Source organism: Salmo trutta, chromosome 15, assembly GCF_901001165.1.
Source record: "Salmo trutta chromosome 15, fSalTru1.1, whole genome shotgun sequence".
NCBI classification, from domain to species: Eukaryota; Metazoa; Chordata; class Actinopteri; order Salmoniformes; family Salmonidae; genus Salmo; species Salmo trutta.
This window is the reverse complement of record NC_042971.1, coordinates 11,476,152-11,497,779: the sequence shown is the minus strand read 5'-3', so window position 1 is coordinate 11,497,779 and position 21,628 is coordinate 11,476,152. Positions and strand designations below refer to the sequence as shown.

Genomic DNA, 21,628 nt, shown 5'->3' with positions numbered 1-21,628 from the left:
TTTTGTATGGTGGGTAGTTGTATGTTAGCACTGCTTTTGTTTAGCCTGCTACACTGTTCCTGTCGTGAGTTTTGTTTATTGGTTTTTCCTCGTGTTCTCATTTAAAATAAATGATGATGAGCACGCAATCCGCTGCATATTGGTCCACTTTGTCCAACAGCGATTTCAACATATCTTCTGACGAAGAGGTTTGTGACACTGGGTGTGTTGATACACCATCAGAAGTGTAATAACTTCACCATGCTTAAAGGGATATTCAATGTCTGCTTTTTTAAAAACTTTAACCCATGTACCAATAGGTTCCCTTCTTTGTGAGGCATTTTAAAATCTTGATGATCTTTGTGGTTGAATATGTATTTGAAATTCACTGCTCGAGTGAGGAACCTTACAGATAATTGTATGTCTGGGGTACAGAGATGAGGTAGTCATTCAAAAATCATGTTAAACACTATTATTGCACACAGAGTGAGTCCATGCAACTTATTATATGACTTGTTAAGCAGGTGTTTACTCCAGAACTTATTTAGGCTTGTCATAACTAAGGGGTGGAATACTTATTGACTAAAGACATTTCAGCTTTTTTTATTTATTACTTTCTAAAAACATCATTCCACTTTGACATTATGGGGTATTTTATGTAGGTCAGTGACCAAACAAATCTATATTTAATCCATTTAAAATTCTGGCTGTAACACAACAAAATGTGGAAAAAGTCAAGGGATGTGAATACTTACAGTATACTACAATCAACAAAAACACTACATTAATTACTATGGTATATACTACTACTACAGTATTTCTATTTTTACATGTAAATAGTTCACAAAATCACTACATTGAAAACTATAGTATTTATACCATGGTATACTATATTATTTTTTCATGTGGGCACTTTACACATTTATTTGGACAAGGGCCGTCTCATTTCAAGCAAGCGCATTTCCATCCACGGTCACTTTCCTCGCCGACTCTCCTCAGTTAACTTTTACCTTTTTCAATAGGAGGAAAGAGAGGACGGTGGAGAGAGGATGCAGGAGGTGAGCAAATCTAATTGATAAAAGGCCCTTATGTCTCCCTTGGGTATGACTGTTCATAGATGGCGGTGCTGGGAGGATGCCTTCAAATACTGGGCTTCTTGGCGTGGTGATGGGCACCCCTGTGTGTTGGATACTGATGAGAGCCAGCTGCTGGGGCTGGGCACTATAAACCTGCTGCATGCTGCTTCAAGCGGAGGACTCTACAGACTATTGATCCAACGCATTGACAAATACTACTTTGATCTCATCAGCATGCTCTCTTGGGCCCTTGCTGGCATGGTAACACACTTTGGGGCTTGAAGTTGTCTGTCTGTCTGTTGTGATAGCACATTATCAACGGGTCTTACATTGACCAGTGCATTATCAATAACTAAGCATTTATTTTTACGCTGACTTCAGAGTCCTGTCCTTCCGTGTTGTTTACAGGTGGCAGTATGTGCAGAAACCTACAGCACATGCCTGGTGTGGCAGTCATGTGTGGGGCCACTGGTTCGCTCCTCTTTCTCAGCTTTTGCCGTTCCTCTGTGCTGTGAAGGTGGATGACCCCCTAGTAGAAAAACGATCTCCCGTCCCCAAAACCGACATGAATCACGTGTCTCACTTCCTTTTTATATAAGGATACTTCATTTAAGGGGCCTGGGGCTTTTTGCTTGCTGGTTTATTATCTGATCATGGGTGCTCATTGAGTAAATAGCCAGGTGAGGAATAAAACAGAACACCCTCAGTCTAATTATAACAAGTGCGCTGAGAGTCAGGAAGCAAGTTCAGGGAGTGAGTGTTTTAATCAATAAAGGAACACAAAACACAAACAATGCACCGACATGAAAACAGAGTCAATAACACCTGAGGAAATAACCAAGGGGAGTGACACATATAGGGAAGTTAATCAAGGAGGTGATGGAGTCCAGGTGAGTGTCATGCGGCGCAGGTGCGCGAGACGATGGTGACAGGTGTGCAGGATAATCAGCAGCCTGATGACCTAGAGGCCGGAGAGGGAGTATAGTGACACTAATAGAATACTACAGACAGCAAAGTTTTCTTTGTGGTCAAATACATTTCTTTAGGTAATTTTGTTTTTGTTTGAGGAACCAAACCCTGAGAATCCTATCATGTCAGCGATTTCATCATTCTCCTCGAAGAGATCCTCCTCTGCTTTAAGAATCTTTTCTTTCTGCTTCTCCTTCTTGTAAGCTTTCGCTTTCTCCTCCTGGGAAAAGAAGTAGCAGGGATACATCAAATCAAATTGTATTTGTCACATGCGCCGAATACAACCTTAGCAAAATGCTTGCTTACAAGCCCTTAAAACCTGTTGGGGCTAGGGGGCAGTATTGAGAAATTTGAAAAAAATATGTGCCCATTTTTAACTGCCACCTACACCAACTCAGAAGCTCGGATATGCATAATATTACCAAATTTGGATAGAAAACACTCTGAATTTTCTAAAACTGTTTGAATGGTGTCTGTAAGTATAACAAAACTCATATGGCAGGCAAAAACCTGAGAAAACCTGAGAGAAAAAAAGAATTTTGTGGCTGTACTATTTATTTTGAGTCAATGTTTAATAGATACCACAGTGAGAAAGGATTCATTTTGCAACTCCTACGGCTTCCACTAGATGTCAGCGATCTTTATAAAGTTGTTTGAAGCGTCTATGATGAACAGAGATCGAATTAGAATGCAGGGAAGTTGACGTCCCTGGGATGTCGTCACTTCCATTATTGCCTGCACCTGCTAAACAACGTTTGACATGTTTGAACGAACGTAAATAGATTATTTTTTAAAACTTTTTTTAACTTTTCGCCGTGACTTCACACCCCCCCGCGCTACTTTTTAGTAGCCACCGAAGCGCTAACAACATGGAACAACTTGGAGTTATTTGGACATCAATTATGAACTTTGTCAAAAGAAACCACATTTGTTGTGGACCTGGGATTCCTGGAAGTGACAATGGATGAAGATAATCAAAGGTAAGGGATTATTGACAATAGTATTATTGATATTACATGGTTACAAGATGATGCTAACCTATATAGCCTAGCCTATTGTTCTTAGCACAGCACCCGGTTTATTGCAACTTGTGATTTCCCAGTAAAGTTATTTTGAAATCTGGCAATACAGTAGCATTTACGAAATGTTAAACTATAATTATTTGAATGACAATATTATAATTTACCAATGTTTTCGAATAGTAATTTTGTAAATTGTAACGTTGTTCACCGGAAGCATTTCAGAGAAGAAAAAAATCTGAATTTCACCGCTACTGTAAAATGCTGTTTTTGGATATAAATATGAACTTGATGGAACAAAAAATGCATGTATTGTATAACATAATGTCCTAGGAGTGTCATCTGATGGAGATTGTCAAAGGTTGGTGCATAATTTTAGCTGGTTTCTGCTTTTGGTGACGCCTGACCTTGAATTGAAAATGGATGTTTGTACTTTTGTGGCTATGTACTGTCCTAACATAATCTAACTTTATGCTTTTGCCGTAAAGCCTCTTTCAAAATCGAACAATGTGGTTAGATTAAGAAGATATTTATCTTTTAAATGGTGTAAAATAGTTGATTGTTTGAGAAATTGAAATTATTAGATTTTTGATGTTTTGAATTTCCAGCCTTGCTAGCAATCCCGTCTCGGGGTTCATTGCTACCACGTAGCCCCAACAATGCAGATTTAAGAAAAATAAGTGTTAATAAAGTATTTACTCAAATAAACGGAAGTAAAAAATAAATAAAATATGAAAATAAAAATAAGAACATTTAAAAATAACAAATAATTAAAGAGCAACAATAAAATAACAGTAACGAGACGATATACAGGGGGTACCGGTACAGAGTCACTGTGTGGGGGCACAGGTTAGTTGAGGTAATTGAGGTAATATGTACATGTAGGTAGAGGTAAAGTGATAATGAACAGAGAGTAGCAGCAGCGTAAAAATGGGAGGGGGGGGGGGGTCAATGGAAATAGTCCGGGTAGACATTTGATTAGCTGTTCAGGAGTCCTATGGCTTGGGGGTAGAAGGTGTTAAGAAGCCATTTGGACCTAGACTTGGCGCTCCGGTACCATGCGGTAGCAGAGAGAACAGTCTATGACAAGGCAGGTGGAGTCTTTGACAATTCTTAGGGCCTTCCTCTGACACCGCCTGGTATAAAGGTCCTGGATGGCAGGAAGCTTGGCTCCAGTGATGTACTGGGCCGTACGCACTACCCTCTGTGGTGCCTTGCAGGCGGAGGCCGAGCAGTTGCCATACCAGGCGGTGATGCAACCAGTCAGGATGCTCTCGATGGTGCAGCTGTATAACTTTTTGAGGATCTGAGGACCCATGCCAAATGTTTTCAGTCTCCTGATGGGGAATAGACATTGTCATTCCCTCTTCATGAATGTCTTGGTGTGTTTGGACCATGAACTTGAAGCTCTCAACCTGCTCCACTACAGCCCCGTTGATGAGAATGGGGGCGAGCTCCTTTTCCTGTAGTCCATGATCATCTCCTTTGTCTTGATCACATTGAGGGAGAGGTTGTTGTCCTGGCACCACACTGCCAGGTCTCTGACCTCCTCCACTGCCAGGTCTCATCGTTGTCAGTGATCAGGCCTACCACTGTTGTGTCATTGGCAAACTTAATGATGGTGTTGGAGTCGTGCCTGGCCATGCAGTCATGGGTGAACAGGGAGTACAGGAGGGGACTGTACACACACCCCTGAGGGCCCTCCTTGTTGAAGATCAGCATTTCACCTGAAATGCATATGGTAATTTTTTTTGCTGGATCTTTGTAGAATTTTGACCCATTTTGAGTCATACAAAATCATGTGTTATCTACTCCGACAATTAATCCACAGATAAAAGAGGAAACCTAGTTCGTTTTTCGTTTTCTTTGATTAATCTCTCCTCGTTCCTCGTCCTTCTTCTGTGGATTTTATATGGCGGTTGGCAACCAACTTTAAGGTGCATTATCGCCACAATCTCACAGGTTTAAAATCACATTTCAAGAACAGAAATTGCAGAAATAAATGGGGTTTATGACTGTGTGGATGTCGTAAATAGTGACGACCCAAATAGAACAATGAGCCGGAAGCATCCGGTTGGCATTCCTACACACAACCAAATATGGTCGATGAAAGGAAGCCCAGTGGCCGGAGGTAGGAGAAGATGGAGCGAGATGGATTTTGGCCGATGTTCTGATCATTTTCTCATCGATTCAACATTTTCATCTCAATACAGTTGTCTGTTTCCAAAACTAGAATCTGTTACAAACAGTGGACTAAGTTTTGTGGAATTTCCCCTTTACCAAAGTTTTAACAATGGTGTTGTTTAGAAGGAGTGCCAGGGCAAATGAAGTTAATGCACATGAGCACTTCACAGAAAAGGCGTTCCCTAATGGGAATATGCAAATACATGCTAGAATGCACCAACAGGATCTCGCTAGCTCTAGCTTGGCTCTGCCCATCTCCTTGCTCGTTCTGCCACTATGATTCATTTGCTCCCATTAGAAACGACAGGTTGTGGTCTATCTTTGGTTAGTTATAGAAATCTTTGATCAATTGGACTGGAGTGTGCACCTCGTTCATCTTTCAATCACCTATGTAGGATCTTACAAACCAAGGAGCAGATGGGAGAGGCGGGACTTGCAGCACTTTAGGCATCTAAAATACATAGAACCAAGTTCTATTTCAGGGCCTGGCAATGCAGGCGCCCTTTGTCGCATGCGAGCAGTTTGGATTAAATGATTGAATAACATGTATGTAAATTTAATTTGCAATGCTGGCACATGCAACCCAGCAGGTTAAGTCAGCATGTTAGACATACCAGCAATTACATTTATTCCCTGACCTGAACTAATAGACATTACATCCATTTGGACTGACACAGAGTAAGCTTATTCTAGCCCCATCACTGACCTCTTCTCAAAGCTCTTTCATGCGCTCTTCAGAATCATACTCCTGCTTCTCCTCAATCTTCTTATTGTTAGCTTCAAATAGTTTCTTCACCCGGTCCAATGAGGAGCGCTCTATGCGCATGGACATTCCCAGATTCCTCCAGTCTGTGAGGAGAAAGAAGATGAGAGGAGAGAATACAAATTATTACCAAATTAGCCATCTACTCAGCCCTTCTAATGTGCACTAAACAAAAATATAAACCCAACATGTAAAGTGTTGGTCCCATGTTTCATGAGCTGAAATAAAATACCCCAGAAATGTTCCATATGGACGAAAATCTTATTTCTCTCAAATTTTGTGCACAAATTAGTTTACACCCTAAAACCTTATAAATAAGCAGAAAAGCCTTATTCTGTGGGGTTTATCAGCAGTTGGCATCCAATGTTAAGGTGCATTACCGCCACCTAAATCGTACCTGCCAGCCCCATTTGTCTTAAAAAAATAAAAACGGTTGGAAACTACTGTATAACTAATGATGTTCTACTTAATAAACTTTTTATACTCAATTCCTCTATCCCCTTCTCTCATACCACCTCTCAACCTCTCTCTCTCTCTCTCTCTCCCTCTCCCTCCCCCTCCCTCCCATTGTCCACACTGTATTAACACAAAAGTTTGAAATTCCTGGCAATAACCACACTTTGAGGTGTTCAGCCGGCTGTGTACTAGAGAAAATGGGCTCCTCTTTCCTGTCCCTTCCTGCTATCCTCCCCTCTCCAACTTTCCTTTGTATTTGGTAGAGATGCCTACCTTTATTATGCCTGCATCACCACTGTCCATATGAGGCTCTTAGCCTTTGCTTTACTCATGGGCACCTCAATGTCCACCTCCCCACCGTTCAGGGACTGCATTGCCAGAACAGCTGCCTCATTTCCCTCCACCCCCACATGAGCTTGGACTCAAGTAAATCTAGCCTGTATACCCATCTGTCATAACCAGCCATGGGTGAGAAGTATCTCATATAACAGGTCTGATATATAACAGGTTTAAAAAAAAAAAAATTAACCTTTATTTAGCTAGGCAAGTCAGTTAAGAACAAATTCTTATTTACAATGACAGCCTACTGGGGAACAGTGGGTTAATTGCCTTGTTCAGGGGCAGAACGACAGATTTTTACCTTGTCAGCTCAGGGATTCGATACAGCAACCTTTCAGTTACTGGCCCAACGCTCAAACCACTAGGCTACCTGCATCCCCTATACCTACACTGCTTGGCTTGACTTCCTCCACCCACTGCAATGCCAACAGTACAGCTATCGGCTCTGCTGTGTAAACAGCGAAGTGATCTGTAATGCGTTTCCTGACTGCCACCCCACTTTCCTGTACAACAAAGGCTAACCCAGTCCAACCTGCCCTTGGTTCTTTTGATTCATCTGTATATATCGGCATAAAATCCTGATATACAGTATACAGCCATCTTTTAAATAACTTGAATAGATCAACCTGTCTTTCCTTAATCTCTCCAACATTTGTAGATCAACTACTGGAGTAGGGAGTAGCCATGGTGGACTCACAGGGATAGGTAACGTGGGGTTACACTCCCTGTCATACAGTCCCATCTGCCTCACCTCGGTATTACGCACCCATCCAAAGCTTGTATTCTGACCACGTTCATGTTCCCAACATGCCTGTAACAAACACCCCTTTCATGGAGTGAGACATGCCATGTCCCTGTAAGTTAACCCAATAGTTAACTGCCAGCTGTTGTCAGCTGTTGTCTTGTAATATGTACTGGCATCTTCCCCCATCTCCAGCTGTAGAGCTAACACGGGATAGGTCAGAAAGGCCCCACTACAGTTCTTGCGCCTGTCTGACATTTTTACATTTACATTTTAGTCATTTAGCAGACGCTCTTATCCAGAGCGACTTACAGTAGTGAATGCATACATTTCAGTTAATTTCATTAAAAAAAATGTTTTTTCCCGTACTGGCCCCCCCGTGGGAATAACTCACAACCCTGGTGTTACAGATACAGATATCCTGTATGTATCCTGTGTGTTTCGTTTCTCTCTCCTTCTCCCCTCACAGGTGACAATCATCAATCAGTCCCCAAACAGAAGACACCTGCTCCTCTTCCCTCACCCAATCACAGCCCCTTTCCCTTGGTTTAAAAAAACAGTCAGTTGTTTTCTCCCCAGATCAATCTTTGTGTTCATTCTCTCAATCTCTCTCTGTGTCCCCTGCGCTCTATCTCTGTATTGATCGCTTTTGTTTTTGCAACTACATGTCACATTTGTCCGGTAATCCTGTGAGTATTGTTTTGTTGTTTGACTGTTTGTTTGTTTGGTGGGAAAAGGGGGTACCAAGACAAGTCGCCCATGGGCATACATTACCCGTAGGAATACTGTGTCTAAGTACCCTAGTTAGAACTGGGCGGACCACCCACTGTATTTTTGGTTAGTTAGCTAACTGTTCTTGAAATAGGCTAGTCTAGCTTAGGGGTGTTTTTGGCTTATTGTTTCTTTGATTGGGTCCAGCTCAGCCCCTTTTCTCACACCCCTTTACCGTGTGTTTAAAATAAACCTTTTGAGTTTGACGGTTGATTTCAGTTGTCTGTGGTTTTGGTTCTCACTGCTCTTTATCACTATTATAATTTGCATGATTTATGTTACGGTCTCGTATCCATCCCCCCCTAGACTGCTGGGCCAAAGGGATTCGTAACACCTGGCGTTGCAAACACCATGCGTTGCAAACACCATGCTCTACCAACTGAGCTACAGGGAAGGCATCATGACATCAACCCTTTCCAGTGATGTCCTGGCTGCCAAACCATACACTATAGTTCCATAGTCTATTACAGATAGGATCAAAGCAACATACAGTTGAAGTCGGAAGTTTACATACGCTTAGATTGGAGTCATTAAAACTCGTTTTTCAACCACTCCACAAATTTCTTGTAAACAAACTAGAGTTTTGGCAAGTCGGTTAAGACATCTACTTTGTGCATGACACAAGTAATTTTTCCAACAATTGTTTACAGACAGATTATTTCACTTATAATTTACTGTATCACAATTCCAGTGGGTCAGAAGTTTACATACACTAAGTTGACTGTGCCTTCAAACAGCTTGGAAAATTCCAGAGAATGATGTTATGGCTTTAGAAGCTTCAGATAGGCTAATTGACATAATTGGAGGTGTACCTGTGGATGTATTTTTAGGCCTACCTTCAAACTCAGTGCCTCTTTGCTTGACATCATTGGCAAATCAAAAGAAATCAGCCAAGACCTCAGAAAAAATGTAGACCTCCACAAATCTGGTTCGTCCTTGGGAGCAATTTCCAAACGCCTTAAGGTACCACGTTCATCTGTACAAACAATAGTACGCAAGTATAAACACCATGGGACCATGCAGCCGTCAAACCGTCTCCTAGAGATGAACGTACTTTGGTGCGAAAAGTGCAAATCAATCCCAGAACAACAGCAAAGGACCTTGTGAAGATGCTGGAGGAAACAGGTACAAAAGTATCTATATCCACAGTAAAACAAGTCTAATATCGACATAACCTGAAAGGCCGCTCGGCAAGGAAGAAGCCACTTCTCCAAAACCACCATAACAAAACAGACTACGGTTTGCAACTGCACGTGGGGACAAAGATCATACTTTTTGGAGAAATGTCCTCTGGTCTGGTGAAACAAAAATAGAACTGTTTGGCCATAATGACCATTGTTATGTTTGGAGGAAAAAGGGGAGGCTTGCAAGCCGAAGAACACCATCCCAACCGTGAAGCACGGGGGTGGCAGCATCATGTTGTGGGGGTGCTTTGCTGCAGGAGGGACTGGTGCACTTCACAAAATAGATGGCATCATGAGCCAGGAAAGTTATGCGGATATATTGAAGCAACATCTCAAGATATCAGTCAGGAAGTTAAAGCTTGGTCGCAAATGGGTCTTCCAAATGAACAATGACCTCTAAGCATACTTCCAAAGTTGTGGCAAAATGGCTTAAGGACAACAAAGTCAAGGTATTGGAGTGGCCATCACAAAGCCATGACCTCAATCCTATACAGAATTTGTGGGCAGAACTGAAAAAGGATGTGCGAGCAAGGAGGCCTGCAACCTGACTCCGTTACATCAGCTCTGTCAGGAGGAATGGGCCAAAATTCACCCAACTTATTGTGGGAAGCTTGTGGAAGGCTACCCGAAACATTTGACCTAACTTAAACAATTTAAAGGCAATGCTACTAAATAGTAATTGAGTGTATGTAAACTTCTGATCCACTGGGAATGTGATGAAATAAATAAAAGCTGAAATAAATCATTCTCTCTACTATTATTCTGACATTTCACATTCTTAAAATAAAGTGGTGATCCTAACTGACCTAAAACAGGGAGTTTTTTACTAGGATTAAATGTCAGGAATTGTGAAAAACTGAGTTTAAATGTATTTGGCTAAGGTATATGTAAACTTCCGACTTCAACTGTTCAACTTCCTCAGTGAGGAACGCACAGCCCCGCACTCCCTGTCAAGCAGCGCATCACATTTATAACTTTTTTACATTTTCCCATCAGTCTCTCCATGTTTTCTGCCGAGGCCAGCTTAGTATCAATGTACACCCCAAGGAACTTGAAGAACCCCACCACCCCAATGTCTCCCATACACAGGATGGCGTCGGCAGAGAGGGCTGCCACGCTTCTAGTCCTTAGGAAACTTTGCATTATGTATTATTATGTATTATGTATTATTTCTTACATTGTTAGCACAGAAAATCTTAAGTGTTATTACATACAGCCTGGAATAACTATTAGATATCAGAGCGACGTCAACTTACCAGCATTAGGACTCGGAATACGACATTCCCGAAGCTGATCCTTTGTCCGAACTTCACAGGGCATTTCAGCTGATTCCAGAGGCTGAGCCAAAACAACGCCGCCAGGGAAGAGGTAGACGGAGCGGTCTTCTGGTCAGACTTCGGAGGCGCGCACACCACCCACCGCTTCCGAGTATATTACTCGCTAATGTCCAGTCTCTAGATAACAAGGTAGATGAAATTAGGGCAAGTGTTGCTTTCCAGAGAGACATCAGGGATTGTAACATACTCTGTTTCGCGGAAACATGGCTCTCTCGGGATATGCTGTCGGAGTCGATACAGCCACCTGGATTCTTTGTACGTCGCGCCGACAGGAATAAACATCTCTTCGGGAAGAAGAGGGGAGGGGGGGTGTATGTTTTATGATTAATTGTAATTGTAACAACATACAGGAACTCAAGTCCTTTTGTTCACCTGACCTAGAATTTCTCACAATCAAATGCTGACCGTATATTCTCCCAAGATAATTCTCCTTGGTTATTGTCACAGCCGTGTATATGCCCCCTCAAGCCGATACCACGATGGCACTCAAGGAACTTCACTGAACTTTATGAAAACTGGAAACCATATATCCTGAGGCTGCATTTACATTTACATTTTTACATTTTAGTCATTTAGCAGACGCTCTTATCCAGAGCAACTTACATTTCATACAATTTCATTAAAAAAAATTCTGTGCTGGCCCCCCGTGGGAATCGATCCCACAACCCTGGCGTTGCAAACACCATGCTCTACCAACTGAGCTACAGGGAAGGCTGTAGCTGGGGATTTTAGCAAAGCAAATTTGAGAACAAGGCTACCTGAATTCTATCAGCATATTGACTGTAGTACTCGTGCTGGAAAAACTCTGGATCACTGCTACTCTAACTTCCGTGATGCATACAAGGCCCTCCCCCACCCTCCTTTTGGCAAATCTGACCATGGCTCAATTTTGCTCCTCCCTTCCTATAGGCAGAAACTCAAACAGGATGTACCCGTGTTAATAACTATTCAACACTGGTCTGACCAATCTGAATCCATGCTTCAAGATTGTTTTGATCACGCGGACTGGGACATGTTCTGGGTAGCCTCAGAGAAAAATATTGACGTATTCGCTGATTCGGTGAGTGAGTTTATAAGGAAGTGGATAGGAGATGTTGTACCCACTGTGACTATTAAAACCTACCCTAACAAGAAACCATGGATAGATGGCGGCATTCGCGCAAAACTGAAAGCGTGAACCACCGCATTTAACCATGGAAAAGTGACTGGGATTATGGCCGAATACAAACAGTGTAGTTATTCCCTCCACAAGGCAATCAAACAAGCAAAATGTCAGTATAGAGACAAAGTGGAGTCGCAATTCAACGGCTCAGACACGAGACGTATGTGGCAGAGTCTACAGACAATCACGGACTACAAAAAGAAAACCAGCCATGTTATGGACACCGACGTCTTGCTTCCAGACAATCTAAACACCTTCTTCGCCCGCTTTGAGGATAATACAGTGCCACCGATGCGGCCGCTACCAAGGACTGTAGGCTCTCCTTCTCTGTGGCCGACGTGAGTAACACATTTAAACATGTTAACCCTCGCAAGGTTGCCGGCCCAGACGGCATCCCTAGCCACGTCCTCAGAGCATACGCAGATCAGCTGGCTGGGGTGTTTACGGACATATTCAAACTCTCCCTATTCCAGTCTACTGTCCCCACATGCTTCAAGATGGCCACCATTGTTTCTGTACCCAAGAAGGCAATGGTAGCTGAACTAAACGACTATCGCCCCGTAGCACTTACTTCTGTCATCATGAAGTGCTTTGAGAGGCTAGTCAAGGATCATATCACCTCCACCTTACCTGTCACACTAGACCCACTTAAATTTGCTTACCGCCCCAATAGGTCCACAGATGATGCAATCGTCATAAGACTGCACACTGCCCTATCCCATCTGGACAAGAGGAATACCTATGTTAGAATGCTGTTCATTGACTATAGCTCAGCATTCAACACCATAGTACCCCCCAAGCTCATCATTAAGCTAGAGGCCCTGGCTCTCAACCCCGCCCTGTGCAATTGGGTCCTGGACTTCCTGACGGGCCACCCCCAGGTGGTGAAGGTAGGAAACAACATCTCCACTTCACTGATCCTCAACACTGGGGACCCACAAGGGTGCGTGCTCAGCCCCCTCCTGTACTCCCTGTTCACCCATGACTGTGTGGCCATGCACGCCTCCAACTCAATCATCAAATTTGCAGATGACACAACAGTAGTAGGCTTGAATACCAACAACGACGAGACAGCCTACAGGGAGGAGGTGAGGGCACTCGGAGTTTGGTGTCAGCAAAACAACCTCTCACTCAATGTCAACAAAGCAAAGGAGATGATCATGGACTTCAGGAAACAGCAGAGGGAGCACTCCCCTATCCACTTCGACGGGACAGCAGTGGAGAACGTGGAAAGTTAAGATCCTCTGGGTACACATCACAAACAAACTGAAATGGTCCACCCACACAGATAGTGTGATGAAGAAGGTGCAACAGCGCCTCTTCAACTTCAGGAGGCTGAAGAAATTTGGCTTGTCACCTAAAATCTTCACAAACTTTTACAAACGCACAATTGAGAGCATCTTGTCGGGCTTTATCACCGCCTGGTATGGCAACTGCACCGCCTACAAACGCAAGGCTCTCCAGAGGGTAGTGCGGTCTGCATAGCTCATCACTGGGGGGAAAACTACCCGAATTCCAGGACACCTACAGCACCCGATGTCACAGGAAGGCCCAAAATATAATCAAGGATAACAACCACCTGAGCCACTGCCTGTTCACCCAGCTACCATCCAGAAGGCGAGGTCAGTACAGGTGCATCAAAGCTGGGACCGAGAGACTGAAAAACAGCCATCACAGAGAGGCTGCTGCCTACATAAAGACTTGAAATCATTGGCCACTTTAATAAATGGATCACTAGTCACTTTAATAATGCCACTTTAATAATGTTTACATATCTTGCATTACTCATCTCATATGTATATACTGTATTTTATACAATCTATTGCATCTTGCCTATGCTGCTCTGTCATTGCTCATCCATATATTTAAATGTATATATTCTTATTCCATTCCTTTACTTAGATTTGTGTGTATTAGGTAGTTGTTGTGGAATTGTTAGATTACATGTTAGATATTGCTGCATTGTCAGAACTATAAGCATAAGCATTCCGCTACACTCGCAATAACATCTGCTAACCATGTGTATGTGACCAATAACATTTGATTTAAATTGATACAACCGCAGGCTTATCACATCTCCTACCTTCCAATCCTCCTGTTAAAGAACACCGAGATTTCACTACAGAGAACCTGACTCCCCACTTTAATGACAACCACTCCACCTCATCAATTGCTTCCTGTACCTTCCTGACTATGTATGGTACATTTCTTTCCCTATTCCATAAGGCCCCATCATCTGCAAATAAACACCTCCCAATGTCCAGTTGAGAGAACACATCATTGATCATGATTAAGAACAAAGGAAGACTAATCACACGCCCCTGCGTTGTACCGTTATCCACCAATTAGCTGTCTGATAGAGATTTCCCCACCCTCATCCTTCCCAGGTGAGGTTAAACCAACCTTGCCTATTGCCCTCTTCACCTCCAGTTCACCTAGTAAAAGGTGCACTCAACGCATTATTTCCTGTCCAGCACATCAGGTTGCTCCCCTTTCATTCTCTCTCTCCCCCTCTGCCAATCCTCTAGCAGATTAGCCAAGCTACGCACTTGGACAAATGCATTTGCCATCATCTCTGCCATCTTTTCTTGTTACTGCCATATCCTCCACACTCATCAACACCGGATAATCCCACATTCAAAAGAGTATCTCATGATAAACTGTAGACCACACTATCTACCTAGAGAGTTTATCTGTATTTTTCGAAACTGTTTAAATACCACCACAGACTGAGGCTGGCACTAAGATAGCATTGAAGGAGCTGTATTCAGCCATAAGCAAACAAGAAAACGCTCTCCCAGAGGTGGTGCTCCTAGTGGCCGGGGACTTTAATGCAGGGAAACTTAAATCAGTTTTATCAAATATCTATCAGCATGTTAAATGTGCAACCAGAAGGAAAAAAAAAACTCTGGACCACCTTTACTCGACACACAGAGACGCATACAAAGCTCTCCCTAGCCCTCCATTTGGCAAATCTGACCATAATTATATCCTCCGGATTCCTGCTTACAAGCAAAATTAAAGCAGGAAGCACCAGTGAATAGAAAAATAAAAAAGTGGTCAGATGAAGCAGATGCTAAACTACAGGACTGTTTTGCTAGCACAGACTGGAATATGTTCCGAGATTCCTCCGATGTCATTGAGGACTACACCAAATCAGTCATTGGCTTCATCAATAAGTGCATCGATGACGTCGTATCCCACAGTGACTGTTCGTACATACCAACCAGAAGCCATGGATTACAGGCAACATCTGCACTGAGCTAAAGGCTAGAGCTGCCGTTTTCAAGGATTGGGACTCTAACCCGGAAGCTTATAAGAAATTCCGCTATGCCCTCCTATGAACCATCAAACAGGCAAAGCGGCAATACAGGACTAGGATCGAATCGTACTACACCGGCTCTGACGCTCGTCGGATGTGGCAGGGCTTGCAAACCATTACAGACTACAAAGGGAAGCACAGCCGAGAGCAGCCCAGTGACACGAGCCTACCAGACGAGCTAAACTACTTCTATGCTCGCTTCAAGACAAATAAAACTGAAACATGCATGAGAACACCAGCTGTTCCGGAAGACTGTGTTATCACACTCTCCGCAGCCGATGTGAGTAAGACCTTTAAAAAGGTCAACATTCACAAGGCCGAAGGGCCAGACGGATTACCAGAACGTGTATTGAGAGCATGCGCTGACCAACTGGAAGTCTTTTCACTGACATTTTCAACCTCTCCCCGTCTGAGTCTGTAATAGCAACACGTTTTAAGCAGACCACCATTCTTGTGGCCAAGAATACTAAGGTAACCTGCCTAAATGACTACCAACCCGTAGCACTCACGTCTGTAGCCATGAAGTGCTTTGAAAGGCTGGTCATGGCTCACATCAACACCATTATCCCAGAAACTCTAGACCCCCTCCAATTTGCATACCGCACCAACAGATCCACAGATGATGCAATCCCTATTGCACTCCACACTAGCCTTTCCCACCTGGACAAAAGGACCACCTATGTGAGAATGCTATTCATTGACTACAGCTCAGCGTTCAACACCATAGTGCCCTCAAATCTCATCAATAAGCTAAGGGCCCTGGGACTAAACACCTCCCTCTGCAACTGGATCCTGGACTTCCTGACGGTCCGCCCCCAGGTGGTAAGGGTAGGTAACAACCCATCCGCCACGCTGATCCTCAACACAGGGCCCCTCATGGGTGCATGCTCAGTCCCCTCCTGTACTCCCTGTTCACTCATGACTGCATGGCCAGGCACGACTCCAACACCATCATTAAGTTTGCCAATGACACAACAGTGGTAGGCCTGATCACCGACAACGACGAGACAGCCTATAGGGAGGAGGTCAGAGTCCTGGCCGTGTGGTGCCAGGATAACAACCTCTCCCTCAACGTGATCAAGACAAAGGAGATGGTTGTGGACTACATGAAAAAGAGGACCGAGCACGCCCCCATTCTCATCGACGGGACTGCAGTGGAGCAGATTGAGAGCTTTAAATTTCTTGGTGTCCACATCACCAACAAACTAACATGGTCCAAGCACACCAAGACAGTCGTGAGGAGGGCATGACAAGACCTATTTCCTCTCAGGAGACTGAAAAGATTTGGCATGCTTTTCCAGTCCTTGGAACGTCCCCACGCTAAACCCTATACCCCTACCTTAACCATTTCACCCATTTAAACTTCAATGGGGTAGGGACGTAAATTGTAGTTTTAATGGCGAGTTCCCTGTTGTTATTGGGAAAATAAATAGCCTATTCCCCCTGTTCATACCAAGTAGTAGATTTATCATATAATACATTTTCAAAACCAAATCTGACTGCTTAATTAGAATTTTCGCCTTGAGTCATTTAATTTGATGGAACAACTGATTGTATTGCATTAAGATAAACAATCACATTGTTATCTGTTGTACATCAGGTAAGATTAAAGAAATTACTTTAACCATACTGAGATGCCGAACCAAAGAGCCATTGACCAACCCTTAAAATAGCACCGAACAGGGACAAGCATGTTACTCAGTCAATATACAGTAAACTACACATGATAGAATGACCAAAAAAACAAACAGAACTTGGCTCCATAATTGCACCTTGAATTGTGTGTAATCTAGTCCAAACCATAGGCAATTTAGCAAACATTCGAACTGAACGCACCCAAGATGGGGCTGGTGCACACCCCTGCGGCCCCGCCCTGATGGCGCTTGGCGTTCATTTAAAACCTGTCCTTTCAGCAATGACGAATTTACTGCGTGGCTGCAGACAAACTCAACATGTCATCACCGTCGAAACTGCATTTCAAGGTCCATTTATGGAGCCGAGGTCTGTATGTTTTTTTTAGTCATTCTATCATGTCGTTTAAAACTGACTCGACATTTAAGATGATTAGCCCATTTTCATTATGTGCATGACCGAAAATCCCCTCTCGATGAAGTGGCCTACCACTATTAAATTGTTTTTGTTTTATCTGCCACTAATTACCACCAAAATGATCACATAATTGATTATGACAAATTGCATAAACAGTCATACAATCTTCTATGTGTTTTCAATTTGATAATGGGACAACACCACAGATAAACAAAGAGGCAGATATTTCACTGGATGTATATATGTGAAGCATCTGGTTGGCATTTCAACTCACTGATGAGAGGAAGCCCAGTGGGAGAAGATGGAGTGAGATGGATTTTGGCCAAACATTCTGCAAATGTTCTTATCAATGAAACAAAGATGTAACAAAGCCTGTTCAAGAAAAAAAGTTTTACGTTTGCCAAAGTTGATAAAAAAATGGTTGTTTAGGAGTGCAAGAGCAAATTGAGTTATTGCACACATGCACTTCGGAGTAGGAGTTGCCTAATGGCAATATGCAAATAAATGCTAGAACACGCCAATAGGATCTACCTAGTTTGGCTCTGTCCACCTCTTTGCTTGTTCTGCCCACTGATTAATTTGCTCCCATTGACCAGAGCCTGTCGTTTCCAATCTTAGGTAAGTTATACAAATCTTTGACAAAGCATTTCTCATCCCTGGATTGAGGTACATTTTCTGAGGCATATCTCACATTGGCTCTGCAGTGTCTTAATCTACATAGGAATGCTGTCTGACCCTAGTGCAGCTGGCTACTTTTACTGCTGGCTACTTTTACACAGGCAGAAAATGAACAGCGGTGCATTAACCAATGTTAACTTTTATGCCTTTCCCTAAACCTTACCTTCACCTTACTGAAACTATACCTAACCCTTTGTTTTCCTTAATCTAATGTTAAAGGTTGACTCAGCTAAATTAAGTTGCCATGAGCAGCACTGGAGATATTGAGATGCAAGACACACAGTATCTGTGCATGGGTTTGCTTCACTCTGAGTGTGGTAGTTACAAAACACTTTAGTTTAGCCTCACGCTTCAACGCTCTTAGTTGTTTTGGAAATTGACCCACTATGCTGTTTACTTTTTGCACCTACGTCATATTGCTGAGTCTACCTTTAACCATAACCTTAATTAATTTCGACCCCTATGCCAAATATTAAATATTTGTTCAGCCGGTCAAATATTAATTTCTCTACTTGTATCTTTATCACATTTTTAATCACCATTTACTGTCCCTTTTTTAGCAATTCAGCCCCAGCCATGCCTACCTCACCCATGAATGGTGAAAGGAGACCTGCCCCTGCTATGCAAAAGCCTTGCAGGTACTGTTCATGACTAGCACCTGCCTTGGACTTAGTGCACACGTAGCAAAATGTTTTGCAAATGAAAATATCAGGTGGATAAGTTCACGGAGTCTCTGGTTGCTTTTCCCATCAGGTCATCCATCCTTGAGCGATGTATCCTAAGCATGTCTACTGCCAGTGTTGCTGTTGGAACAGAGGACATGGATGGTATCAGGTCAGCATGAAAAATGTATGCGCTCACTACTGCAAGTCGCTCTGGAAAAGCACGTCTGCTTAATGACTAAAATGTAGATAATAAAACATTGTTAACCTAAAGAGCACAATTAAGCACACTCATCTGAAGGGCCTCAGTACCTCAATTGGTGGAATTGAACCATTTACCATTCTATATTACCCTTCCTCTTTTGAAATGTAGTGCATGTTCTCTATTTCCATGCACAATATTATTTCAAGCAATATTATAAGGGGGAAATCATGAAGGCTTATTTTTCCTAGGTCCCAGGCAGGGATGCGGTGGGCCCTACGAAACCTGGATCCAGCTCACACAGAAGGCATGAATCGGTCCTGAAATGACGGCAGAAACAGATTCAGTACGGCAAGAACACATCTGGCTACCAGAATTACCTGGAGCAGGTTCCTAAGTATGAGAACTGATGATTCTACAATACATTTTTATTGTAACTAGGTTCTGAAAGGTAACTGATGGCCTGTGAAGAGCCCACAAAAATAAATTTATTGAACTGTTTATTGGATGAGACCTACAGTGTATTCAGACTCCTTGGGTTTCTTTTTTATTTTTATTTTTTTACATTTTGTTACCTTACAGCCTTATTCTAAAGTCTATTCAATTATTTCCCCCCCCCCCCCTCATCTACACACAATACCCAATAATGACAAAGCAAAAACAGGTTTTTAGACATTTTTACAAACGTGTTAAACATAAGTATTCAGACCCTTTGTTATGAGACTCGAATTTGAGCTCAGGTGCATCCTGTTTCCATTTATCATCATTGAGATATTTCTACAACTTGATTGGAGTTGACCTGTGGTAAATTTAATTGATTGGACATGATTTGGAAAAGCACACCCCTGCCTATATAAGGTCCCACAGTTGACCATGCATGTCAGAGCAAACCATGAGGTAGAAGGAATTGTCTGTAGAGCGCTGAGATAGGATTGTGTCGAGGCACAGATCTGGGGAAGGGTACTAACAAATTTCTGTTGCATTGACGGTCCCCAAGAACAGTGGCCTTCATCATTCTTAAAATAGAAGTTTGGAACTTTTCCTAGTGCTGGCTGCCAGGCCAAACTAAGCAATCGGGGGAGAAGGGCCTTGGTCAGGGAGGTGACCAAGAATCCGATGGTCACTCTGACAGAGAGCCAGAGTTCCTCTGTGGAGATGGGAGAACCTTCCTGCAGCACTCCACCAATCAGGCCTTTATTTTACAGTGGCCAGATGGAAGGCACATGATGGCCCACTTGGAGTTTTCTAAAAAGCACCTAAAGACTCTCAGACCATGAGAAACAAGGTTCTCTGGTCTGATGATACCAAGATTAAACTATTTGGCTTGAATGCCAAATGTCACGTCTGTAGGAAACCTGGCACCATCCTATGGTGGTTGCAGCATCATGCTGTGGGGATGTTTTTTAGCAGCAGGGACTGGGAGACTAGTCAGGATCGAGTCAAAGACAAATGGCACAAAGTACAGAGATCCTTGACTATATCCTGCTCAGGACCTCAGACTGGGGCAAAGTTCACATTCCAACAGGACAACTCTAAGCATACAGTCAAGACAATGCAGGAATGGCTTCAGGACAAGTCTCATTGTCCTTGAGTGGCCTAGCCAGAGCCCGGACTTGAAACCGATCGATCATTTCTTGAAAGACCTGAAAATAGCTGTGCAGTGATGCTCCCCATCCAACCTGACAGAGATTGAGAGGATCTGCAGAGAAAAATGGGAGAAACTCCCCAAATACAGATGTGCCAAGCTTGTAGCATCATACCCAAGAATACTCTAGGATGTAGTCACTGCATAGGTGCTTCAACAAAAATACTGAGTAAAGGGTCTGAATACTTATGTAAATGTAATATTTCAAGTTATATTTTGCTCCGATTTCTAAACCTGTTTTTGCTTTGTCATTATGGGGTATTGTGTGTAGATTGAGGGGGGGAAAACTCTTTAATCCATTTTAGAATAAGGCTGTAACAAAATATTGAAAGTCGAGGGGTCTGAGTACTTTCCGAATGCACTGCTACTTCCAAACACAAATGATGGCTTTACCTTTAAGTCTCCGTGATGAATGGGTGGAATATTTATTTTTGCTTGTCTTCCCTCTCTCTGATACAAGGCGTCTGAGAATCCCTGGGCTGCACCCATCCACTCCAAACAAATCTAGAAAATACAGCCGCCGATCCTTGGACATGCAGGTTCGTGTTTGGCGGAGAGCTCTGCATGGGTGGGACCCTCCATCTGAATCGCAGAGAGAAGCCGAAGGACAGGACCCTGTTGACCAACTGTAGGTATTGGTGATTTTACATTAGTAATGGTATTTCCTTGTCTTAAGTTGACCTCATTGTTGCTTGACGATATGCAGGCAGGGGTTGCTTGAGCAGATGAATTGCAAGCTATATGAAGACAGTGGAGTTAAAAAGGGGGCCAAAGGGAGAGGGCTACCTTCAGATTCAAAAGCCCCCTTCTCCCCTAACCTGCTGGAATGTCATTCAACAGTCCCTGGATGCTTCCCCATGGATCCCAGGTCTGAGTGTTACTGTTCCTATATTAGCAGACATTGTCTTGTTTGGAGACATCCATTCACTGTGGTTTGCCTCTTTAGGTGGATGTGTCTGGTCCTCAGGTCTCATCCTCCAAGCCAGGCTTGGTGTACTCCTTTAGCAGTTGCCTAACAGCTGAAGAGAATGTGTTGGGGTGGCTGAGATTTCTCCTGGAAACTGATCACGATCAACAAGTGCCCATGCA

At 43.1% G+C, this 21,628-nt stretch overlaps 1 long non-coding RNA gene across 1 annotated transcript; it reads right to left on the bottom strand.

The window, feature by feature from the left end:
* Nucleotides 1-1,968: 1,968 nt before the first annotated feature.
* On the bottom strand, nt 1,969-10,905 carry LOC115148218 (uncharacterized). The gene is made up of 3 exons (XR_003866599.1): nt 10,739-10,905; nt 5,934-6,076; nt 1,969-2,244 (listed from the first exon to the last, which is right to left on the bottom strand). It is a non-coding gene; the product is annotated as an uncharacterized LOC115148218 (long non-coding RNA).
* Nucleotides 10,906-21,628: the final 10,723 nt, after the last annotated feature.